The sequence below is a fragment of the Leuciscus leuciscus genome, assembly GCF_965113295.1.
Source record: "Leuciscus leuciscus genome assembly, chromosome: 22".
Taxonomy (NCBI): Eukaryota; Metazoa; Chordata; class Actinopteri; order Cypriniformes; family Leuciscidae; genus Leuciscus; species Leuciscus leuciscus.
The window spans coordinates 23,650,266-23,662,594 of NC_138746.1; positions in this window are offsets into that span (position 1 = coordinate 23,650,266).

The window sequence follows — 12,329 nt, forward strand, 5'->3', positions numbered from 1 at the left end:
CCTGTAGGCTAGCCTATTTAATTAAATTAATATAAAGGGGCGATTTGTCCACGAATGGCTTAAATGAACAACTACTAGTCGACTAGAAAAAAAATTAGTCGGAGGCTCCCTTATTCCACATATTTTCGAACCAACAGGCCATTCTGTGTTGGGGGAGCGACCGTGAGAGGAGCGTAATATTCAGAAATGCGCTCTCCGCTCACGAGCTCTGATCGGAACAAACCCGAACCACACTGTCTGCTGAACTTGCGCAGAAACATCAAAATAGACATAGCCAGCGGGTCAGGAAGCGGGTCGGGTAACCTACAATATTTTCTTTTTTTGCGGTCCGAGTTGCGGGCGGGTTAGTTGAAAACGTCGGTCGGGTGCGGGTTATTTATAGAGTGTACATTGACCCGCGCATCACTGGTGTCTAATGATTCGGATCACAACGTCAAAAATAGAATTAATAATATACAACGCCACAGCAAGAAAAACAAACACCCTGTACCTGTTAAAAATGAACTGGGCAAAAAACAGCTAGGCCTATCTGTTATGCCGAGTTCTGTAAAAGAACATTGTAATTAACGTTATTTCGCATTGTTTGTAATTTCTTGTTGTTGACTCAATAATAAACTGCAATTTCAGAGTTGGATCTGTTTGTTTGTGTTTCATATTAATATTACATTATGTAAAACGTCCAACTGTTTACGAATCAAAATCCGGACATACTGTGATGCATGTATGAATTATCTACTAAGTTAGTAATGTAATAGCCTCTATAGAGCCCGAATTTGCTTTTATATAAGTTAACCTTGTTTACGTTACTTTACGACCTGCAACATATCATGACTGCACTCTGCACACATATAACGTTACTTTACTGTAAATCAAAGATTTGACGATGGATTATGTGGGAAGCCTTAGTAGGCTACCTCTGACCGTGGCGATTATATTAAAAAACTTACTCTCAGCAATGGTGAGATCTTGCCGGATCCCTATACAATAATACCTGACGATCTTTGGATTGTGGATGACAAGAAGTGGCCAGCAATTGTATGGCCTGATATATATAATTATCTAATTCAGACACCAAGTGTGTATACAAGAGAAATGATTAGAGCGTACAAATCCCTTGATGCATGCATACAACTACGCGCTATGTGGTCATGTGGTCATGTGCAGCTCGTCAAATACTTTGATGCTGCACCGGATTTTTGCGTGTTGAGGTCAGATGTACTCCGGTACGAACTAAGAGCGCGGGTCTTTTGCCCCCTGGTTGCGTGGGCTTAACTGGGGCTACACAGATTTTTGACGGGGCTTTAGCGCCCCCTAGCCCCGGTGTAGCGCCGTGCTTGTCTCTGTCTCCCTGATGGAGTAGTATGAAGCTGCAGACTCGGAGCCTGCTGCATCTACAGTCCCGCACCCAGAGTCCCGCATTCTCAGACCCCTCGTTTTTCGAGACAGCGCCTCCTATCAAATTAGATCGGATAAACATGTGAAGAACTTAAGCCGAAACGTGAGTATCGTCAATTTTATTTAGCGAATCATACCTCAATCGATTTCCTTTTTAATCAAACTACTTTATAGCTCATCGATACACCAACATATGAATAGTCCATTTAATATTTGTAAAGTAGTTTGTAACTAAATTTGAGCCGTTAATGTATGTTTTTTCGCCTTTTTTCCCAGAAAATATTTTGATAGCTTACGTTAGCCTTTAACCTTGGACTTTTGGTAGACAAGCCATTGTAAAAATTTGATTAAAATTCGTTGACATTAAAGTAGACCAATTAAATACATTAAGTGTGTTAATATCAAAGAATGTCATCATTAATTATTTAATCAGATTCACCATTTTACCTTTTTTTTTAATTACCGGACCTTTTTTCCTTAAACTATTAAGTTGAATTAATTAATGCCGGAGTAATTATTTTACTTTATATAATTTATGTAGATTACTTAAATTAGTTATTATAAAACGTAGTATTAAAATGAATCAATATTAATTTAACTGATTGTTATCCGGCCATTTCCTCCGTGGCCCTACTTATCACCCTAGGTATGCTTGTAATTTGCATTTGCAAAAAAATATTATTTATTATTACACAATATTTTTGACAATGGCATTCATCTTTTATTTTAGTGAAGTCGAGGAATTTGACAGAGCGATTCCAAAAAGAAGGAACATTCGCCTACCAGAAATTATTTTACCTTATGCATTTACATTTTACATTTATTCATTTAGCAGACGCGCTTTTATCCAAAGCGACTTATAAATGAGGAGTTTTTTTTTTTTTTATGCAACTGAAGACGAAAAGTAAAGTCACCAACACAATTCTTTCCTTTTTTCTTTCCTTTGTCCTGTTTACAGCAAGATGATGCTTAGGTGATCGTTAAATAAAGTACAGAATTGTTTATTATTGGTGTTTTGTCTATTCTTATTTGAGTTTTGCTTCGCATTCAAAATATCAAAAAACAGGTTTTGTAATGTTAGCATGGTATAATGTTAATTAGACCATTATTGAACTGAAAGAAAAATTGGAATTTGAATAAAAAAAAAAAAACATTGTAGCAATACAGTATAATATCACATAATATTTTTCAGAAGATAGTTCAATATGCAATTGCGACTTTATTTCTCAGAATTGCGACTTTATATCTCGCAATTCTGAGAAAAAGTCACAACTCTGACTTGATGCAATTGTGAGAAAAAAAAATCAGAATTGTGAGATAAAAAGTCGCAATTATTATTATTTATTTATTTATTATTCAGTGGCGGAGTCAAGCTTCCATAGTAATTGTATCCCTTCCATCAGTAATTTTCTTTCAATTACACCCACGCTCAAAAAATAACTACTGGGTAATTTGTTAGTCAGAGAACACAATGAGTTTTTTTTTTTTTGGCACATGCATTAAGCAGGGAACACAAATATTTATTTGGATAACTTTAAATAAAACGAGACCGTATTGCATCCTATTGTTTTCAATGGCATTTGGATAAGGGTGTTATACGATTTTCCGAACAGCAGGAGGCGCTGTCTCGAAAAATGAGGGGTCTGAGAATGCGGGACTCTGGGTGCGGGACTGTAGATGCAGGCTCCGAGTCTGCAGCTTCATAATGTTGCCCTGATGGACAAAACTATTAAAATTTTCAAGACATGCAATACCCATTTCAGCCAGTAGGGGTAAAAGGGGAAGTTGTGAAAGATGTCCCCTCTCCCTCTTTACTGAATGACAGTGGTTTGATGTCTCTGTCTCCCTGATGGACAAAGCTATTACAAAATGAATGTTAATTTCTGACGTGCTATACCCCTTCCCAAAGAAGGGGTAAAAAAAAAAAGAGAGGTTGTGAAAAATACCCCTCTGTTAATTTTAAGTTCGGCACCTCTACCGAACTGCACTGGTCTCATGTCAATGGGCCCTTTAAAATAAAAAGCTGTAACAAAAACACACCCTTTGCGTTGTTACAGTTAGAAACGGAGAAAAGTTGCACTTTCCGGATTTAAAGGGACATTGTGTAGGAATTTCTCCCATCTAGTGGTGAAATTGTATTTTGCATTCAAACGAATAATGCTCTCCAGCGCCTCACTTTTTCAAATGCGCGTTGCATCTACGGTTGCCGTTATGTACCAAAAAGCTATGACAGGATGTCTTATAATAGCACTTCGAGTTTTTCTTCGGGTGAACATGTTTGTTATTTAAAACAAACTGAAACTTGAAACAACGAAAAAAAGAATGTTACAGTATGAACTACTGACTGTCAAAAACATTACTATGGTAATTAGTAGTAATGCCGCCTTTACTCGTTATATTTTTTGAAGTATGTGCATTGTTAGATATCATCATCATCAGAGCCTTCTCTAACGTTACTTTACTCAATAGCTGCTATTCATCAAAGAGCCTGTTTAACTTTTAACTATAAATGTTCGACTGTCTATATAATAAAGTACACAACCAAGCAATGAAAAAAAAGCTTGTAATTAAGACTGTAACATTGACTTACCTGTCGAGAAGAAAGCAGGCAACTTCAGGGTCTCTTTTGAAAGCTTTCTCCTGCATTAGCTATCCTGACAGTAACCCTTGTTTTTGTAATCTCCGGTCACGTTTCCTTTTACGATCTATTTTGGACTTTTTCGACGACGAGGACTCCTTATCCTGTGACTCATATGTATGTATGAATGAACGGTGTATAAATAACCGTGCAGTGCAGCCTTTTAAACTTGCCGCGGCAGTGACAAGCGCCTCTCTCTGCTCCTCCGCTTCTGCTGGCTTCAGTCACGTGACGCTGGCTCTGAACGAAATGCGTTGTGGAAACGCGTTGGCCTAGTACTTTTTGTCCCTCTCTGCTATTATAGTTTTTCAAGATGGCGGAACTACATGGAAGCCTCCGTGGACTTACCCGTCCCATGTATATAAAGATAATAAATTCTTCGTTTACGAGGATTAGTCTGAACATTGGCATAGGTATTTGTACACCATTGAGGGCATATTTATGAATAAAAATATAGATTTTAGATAATAAAATACCTAAAAAGCTACACATTGTCCCTTTAACCTGGTGCGTTCAAGCACCCACTTCAGCAGTGACACGAGTAGCGTAATGACGTACCTCTCTAGGCCCCGCCCACTCGCGGCCAACGGAAGGCGGGCAGTTGGAAAAGCAAATGCGCTCATTTTATATACTGTCTATGGGTCATTCGGCGGTAGCATTAAACACGCGGAAGAAGAAGTATTAGCAACATCGTACATATGCTGTTCAAAAGCAGTGTATATACATCCACACTCTCTGTCTGTCCTCCTAGACCTGAACATACCTCTGTCGGCACTATCTGTTTCTCTGGGTTAAAGCCTAACAATTATAAAATTAGATCCTTGTTTTTAAGAGAGATTATTTCTACGCCTTATGTTATTTCAACGCTATCTCACGACCAATTCGTACGAATGATAAAAAGATGGCTAATTTGTACGATTTGTCTAAACCCACGTGATGGGTAGGTTTAGGGGCGGGGTCAGGGGTAGGTCATTCGTATGAATTCATAGGAATTGGCCAATTCGTAAAATATGTACGATTTTACAAAAATCGTACTAATTCGTACGAGTGAGGTCGTATGAATTCGTACGAATTAGCCACTTTGTAAAATTTGTACGTTTTCCCGTGAGATCGGGTTGGTTATTTTCTACTGGAACAGTTTCTTTAATAATGTAAATTGTACTCAAATTTAGTCATTACCTCAAAAATTCCTCCTTACAAATAAGGTTAAAGAAATCTCATAAATTAATTCGTAGAGTTTATCCTACAAAGGTATTCCTACAAAAATTTAAAATTGATATTGATTTAAAATGTTCTTTCTGTGAATGCGCCACTGAAACAATTTCTCATTTGTTTTGGTCTTGCCAATATACCCAGTATTTTTGGAATAATGTGGAGGTTTTCATTGCTGATAATATTTATCTTATAAACAAGTGATTTTGGGTTATCAAGGATCGCTCTTTAAAGGATGTTGGTTTTATTATACATTTTATTTTATTTTTATGTAAATTTCACATTCATAAATGCAAGTTTAAAAAAGGCAAACCTCTTTTTATGGTGCTTGAAAAGGAGATTAAAATGTATGTAGATGTGATGTCAAAATCTAAAAATAGTAAAGCAATTAAAACAATTAATATATGCTCCTCCTTTAACATTTTCACATAATATAAAAAAATTCAATATAATGAATGGTGTTGACCTGCAAAGTATATTTTCTGTCTTTAAATTGCATTGTGATATCCTATGGAATTGTTATATGTATAATGTATATCTGTTTGTAAACTGATGCTTATGTACCCTCTCGTCTTTTTATTTTTATTTATTTATTTATTTTTAAAATTATTATTATTATTTATTTTTTTTTTCCTCTCCCTCGTTCCTTCTTGTTGAGGCATGTGAAATATTTTCTGTTATATGAGATATGGCACTGTACATGCTACCTGCTGTTGACAATAAAGCATAAAAAAAAAAGTATTAGCAACTATAGACAGTAATAATTATGTAATTCAAAACTACATATAATGTGTACAAAGTCTGTGCAATCAATCAAAGACTAAAATAAGTTGAAAGATGCCACACAACAAAGTAAGGTCTATTTAATTGAATGGGGGAAAGTTTTTATCTAGAGAGATTTTTTAATATTTAATTTAAAATTTTAGCTGGCCCAATTTTGTGTTTTTGTAATTTGATTTATTTTCTGTATTTTTTAGATTTAGTTACTTTGGGCCTATATAAACTAAAATGAGAAACGTTGCCTAGGCAAACGTAGCTGAAATAAATTTAGTTTAACTTTGTATTTTATCTCAATAAATGAAATGTTTATGGTTTTAGTTAACAATAATAACCCTGATCTCGATAGGCTACTGAAAAAGCAGTCATACTTGTATTTGCAGTGCTTTATACAATATAGTAAATAGACCATCAGTGTGAGTTTCTCAAAATTCAATTAGCTACAACTCAGAGGATATTGACAGTGAATTAAATTTCTTAGGAAAAGTAGTTTTACAAACATTCTATAAACATCTTAAAGACATTTTCATAACTACCGTATTTTCCGCACTATAAGGCGCACTTAAAAGCCTTTAATTTTTTCAAAAAACGACAGTGCGCCTTATAATCCGGAGCGCCTTATATATGGATCTGGCGCCTTATATTGATGTCTGTAAAACAACCGCTGACTTAAACCTTGTTTATACTTTCGCCTGGCACCGGAGCGCGAGCCTCCGCTGACTGCGCGCGCACCTCCCCAAACAGACGAGGCATTTATACTTGACGCAACTGTTTTGTTTTAGACTGAACACCAGACCATACAACTGATTTAGACGCGCAAACTGGGTGCCGGTGTGATGAGATGTACTAATATCCGTCTGCTCGGGCAGATTCGGCTCAAAGTCGTACATCTTCGGATGCGGAGGCGCGCGCGCTGTCACAATGACGTCATTTTGCCGCGCGCGCGCCTCCGCATCCGAAGATGCACGACTTTGAGCCGAATCTGCCCGAGCAGACGGATATTAGTTTTTTATTACCTTCGCGCTCATGCGGACGCGTCGAGTATAAACAAGGTTTTACAGCTCAGCCACTTGTTTTTTCATATTTTTTTGCAAGTGGTAGATCTTGGTTTACATTTGGACTTTGGGTGTGATCTTAGGCTTGAAAAGGTTGGTGACCACTGCATAACGCAAACCCAGTCAAACGTTTGACTGCAGTATCTTCTATTCTATGCGCCTTATAATCCGGTGCGCCCTATATATGAAAACAGTTCTAAAATAGGCCATTCATTGAAGGTGCGCCTTATAATCCGGTGCGCCTTATAGTGCGGAAAATACGGTATTTCTCTAATGTCTGAAAGGAACATTATTGCAGATGAGCGAACACTTGCAGATGTAAATGCAGGCATCAAGAAGTCTCCGTGATGTATAGCCTATACGTGTGCTATCCGGGACAAGTCACTGGAATCTGAAAACAGGATAACATTAGAAGTGATCAAAAATATAATTAGGCCTATGAACACTTTGTCAGTGGCAATCCCTATTAGGGATCTCCCAGTCACGTGACCCCTAGCCGCGTGTCAGCCATTTTGACGGAATACTATTGCACAAGCGCACATACATGAGAATGCGGATTATCACGTTATATGGCTGCGAATTGATTAAAATAATGAATAATGGTCACTGTATAATTATCTTGAGCCTGCTGAAATGTTCCTATAAATATATTTTCTTTCCAACTGTGCAATCTTAATAATAAATAGGCTAAATATATTTATCCACTAAGCTGCAGCAGTCCTATGCTCGTCTTCCCATTAAGTTTTTTTTCTCTTTCTGACATTTCATACCTGTTGTTACATTTTTTTTTATTAAATTGACTATAAAAAAAGATTGCTTGTGTGTGCTGGTGTTCATTCCAGTCTTTTAAAATAGTTGAATGAATGAATGCTCGCGAGGTGCCTGTAACGATTTTAAATAGGCTAACGTTAGGCTAGTATTTAATCAATAATGTACACAGGGTAGAGGAGAACGACAGTCAACTACTTTGAATATTATAGCATTTTGGGCGTAAACATGTAAATAGTGAAAAGACTGACATTGAAAAATGACACAGAATGATTAAAATGTAATATTTCAATATTTAATCCAAATAAATAAATAAATGTTCGTGGTTCGCACTGATGTTATTCATTTGTTCTCACACACTTCAGCGTCGCGGTCACTGGCCACTAGCCTATCTATTATTAGCGCAGCGGCCGTCAGCTAACTCTTCACGTCATTGTCATCATAAAAAGAAATATACAAGAGGAAGATAAAATAATTAGGAATCATAGATCCATATGAAGCACCACGAGTTCTTTTTACAGGCATTAAATGTGTAGAAAAACTTCCTGACATTGAGTTCGGTGACATTTACAGCTACCTTATTCACTTCCCATCACGCTACACCGGAGCTTCATTAAAAGCATACAAATGCTTAGCAGGCTATCGGTATCACGAGTCCGGATGGGTCAGCAACTCTTTGATTTGGACGCCAGCGGGGAAGGATTTTTCAATCATCACCGCAAAGGTTGGTAAATAGATGAATATTTCGCGACGAGCTGTATTATCACCAGCGGTTTAGCATTTTCTATTCCGTCAAGATGGCTGCTCTAAATGGCGTGACGTCACGCGGGACGTCCCTTTGCTCCACAAGGTGGCGATATGGCACTCTCTCAATGTAAATCTTCTTTGTCAAAAAATATTATGTAAAATATATTATATCTCAGTAGTAAAATGGAGTGGAAAAAAATTAACAATGGCGCAGCAGTTTCTGTAAATGATTGTACAGAAGACACCAGAAAATAGTGCCTGTATTTGTGCCTGTCTAAAAGTAATGGCCTATAGGCTACAGAGTATTTCAAAGACATAATTGCAAACGATATACAGTTCTGCTATCTAGAAAACTAGTCAGAAGTACCAGTCACATCCACCCCGATATCTTTAAAACAGGATTGTTGGTTAATTTCAGCCAAGAAGCTCTAAATTGGTTAGGGTTAGTGTGAGCTAGTTCCAGCCAGATGGTGTAACTAACATTAGCCTATGCAAGGCCAAAGAATCTTTTTTTCTATTGACGACCAGGGCTGGAAATCGCTGGGGGGACAGTTGGGAATTTTATATATTTTTATTAATATTTTTATCACTTTCAATGACTTTTAATTTTCAGATGTATATAAAATATTCTATAATCTTATTACAGTTTTTCTCAATTGCTAAAACACTAAAACCCATTGGCTGAACAAAGTTCTCAGTTGCCTGAACTCATTTAGCTAATTGTGCAGTCTTGTTGTCAATACCTTAAACCATTTCACATGGTAAAACACAATTTGCAGATCTCACTTAGACTTTTCAGCAAAACTCTAAACACTTTCTCATTCTCAAAACACACTCTAATGCACATGTCATCCACACTGGTACACAAGTGGCAACAATCAAATACAAATAGAGAACACGTGTCATTGATTGAACACAACCACTCAAAACTGATTTAACCTGTGTCAAATGATGCCCAAAGACAAGAAGAAGCACACTGATCACATGTTTACTCCTTTGATTTTTGTCCCTTTTAGTATTGTATTCTGTAGTACAGTGCATTGTGGGCTGTATACTGTACAGTGAACACATTGTATGTCCCTGAACATTGTGCTTTCCATTTTTTAACAGCACTGACTGCTCAATAGATTTTGACTGGTTGCAGGTTCATATCAACAAAGAACAAGAATTACAGTATCACAGAGACAAAGGACAAGTTTGTGAGATGCAGGGTACAGTACTGTAAAAATAGGGGTACAAGGAGGAGGAAGAACAAACACATTTTGCAAAGAGCAAAGCAGAGTTGTAATTTCTGATCAATTTTGAGCTACTATGATAGAACATGTTTTCGTTCATCAAAAGACAATGACGGAAACATGATGTTTCCTGACAGATTTCAAATAGACGTTAAGATCTAGATGTTTATGATTTAGAATGTATGTAAAACTGACATCTTAACGTCTATCAGATGTTAGTAAACAGACGCTTTACAGGTGAAATTATCTTTAACTTCTTTCAGATGTGCTATAGCAAAACACTATTGTAGTAGCACATGAATTGTACTTTTATCAAGTCACCTTTATTTAGCACTTTATACAAATTTAGACAGATTTCAAAGCAGCTTTACATGATAAACAGGAAAATAATGATTCAGTGATGCAAACAACAGTTCAAGGCTTAAGAGCTCTAAAAAGACAATTAACCGTGTCATCATTGTTCAGCTGTTTAGAGTGGCTCAAATCCGTTCAATAACTGTGTAAAGTTCATTTCGGTTATAACATCATTGTTTAGTAGTAGCCTATGATCAATTGAACCCTAAATTAACGAGAGCCGTAGACCACTATATTTAGACCGTAGCCTACGTTCAAAATTAACGTATCTCTTTCTTTCTCATTTTTTTTGCGTCCTCATCCCGAGTTAAACAGAGACAATTACCCCAAAATAAACGATAGTAATGGTTTACGATCTATGCAACAAGTGTATCCGTAGTGGCCATACGTTTTAAGGAGCACAGATATTGGCTTGGAACAGAATTATAGGGGTTTCTTTTTGTTATTAAAAACAAACAAGCAAGCCCACCGTATATTGCAGCCCACCCCAGGTGAGAAAAACTATAGGCTAACACAAACATAACGCAACGCATTACTTTCCATAAAAAGTGATTAAGGCAACTCGCCTACTTACTTTTTAAGGAGTAAAGCAACAAATACATTACTTTTAAAAGCAATTTTTTCCATCACTTGACTATGTTTATGCCAGGTTGTCCAAGAAACATCCAATTAACCAACCAAGCATGTTCAAATAATGTCACTCTTGTAGAAATGTGGCTGCTCTGCTCTTAATATTAAGTAAATGTAAAAGTCTGCAAAAAAAAAAAAAAAAAAGAAGAAGAGTCCTGATCTTCCTTACACACACACACACACACACACACACACACACACACACACACACACACACACACACACACACACACACACACACACACACACACACACACACACACACACACACACACACACACACACACACACACACCAGGGTTTCTGCAGGGTTTGGTCAGTCAAATTTAAGACTTTTTAAGACCTTTTTATGACCATTATGATTGAAATTTATGACCTACACGAATTACGAAAAATCATTAAAATTCCTTTCAAAAGTTTTTTTTTTAAATTGACTTTCATTGAAAGTAACAAGATGTATTATTTAAATGCCTAAAGACAGCTCCAACGCCTTCTTACCCAGTGTGCAATATGCTTGATACTGATTATTTGCAACAGGCTTGAGCCAACTACTAAACACACCATCTTTGAGCCATGGCTCGTTAAATGTACACTTTCCCATTGTGATAGACCGGGAGATTTCAGTTAGGGCTGGGCAATATGGCCAAAAACAATTATCACGATAATTGTTTTATATTAGTCAATATCGATAATTATCACGATAAATGTCAAATCTTTATTTCTTTCAAGTTTAAAGGCAGACTGTTACTTCTAAGTGAAAGTTGTAGAAACCAGAGCTTTAATTGTGGTTTTAAACTAACTTTACTCTTTATTGACAGAAAATATAATGACAAACACTTGCTAAAACAGGTGAACATTTCACAAATCTGAGGTAGGACATTCAAACATTTGTCATTTGTCCTTAACAAAATAAATATCTTTATTGGGAAAATAATTACTTAGTTTCTGCATGTGCTAATAGGGGCCAAGTCTTGAAACAGGTTTGTGTTGCCTAACTTTGATGGCACATATCTTCAGGAAATGTATGAAAAACAGTAGCCTAAATACATTATTAAATACTGTAAATATTCCATTAGTCCTTTAATACATTATCAGCACTAATAATATAATAAAATTCAATATGTATATCCCACATGGTGCAGTTAATATTACTAGGCTAACGTTACAGTAAATCCATGATAAATGATGGGAGATTGTAGACGGAAAAGCCTTCAGACTGTATCGTTGTGCAGAGTTTCTCCTGTTGGTCAGCGCTGTTTAATCTGCCTTTAAACTGGTTTAAATCACTGAGACAGTGTGTTCTTCGCTGAATTCAAGCACTTCTCACTGGATCTTGTGACCGAGACCGATCAGAGTAAACGCATCAGTTCTATTGAGCTCGCGCTGCGCTGCCGTTTGGACTTGGAGCCGAGCGGGTAAATGGTTCGTGTGGCGCGCGTTTCAAATGAGCGTTCCGCTTTTGCCGCATTTAACCTGTGCATTTAACATTATGCCGCCAGCGCATTTTCAGGGGGAAAA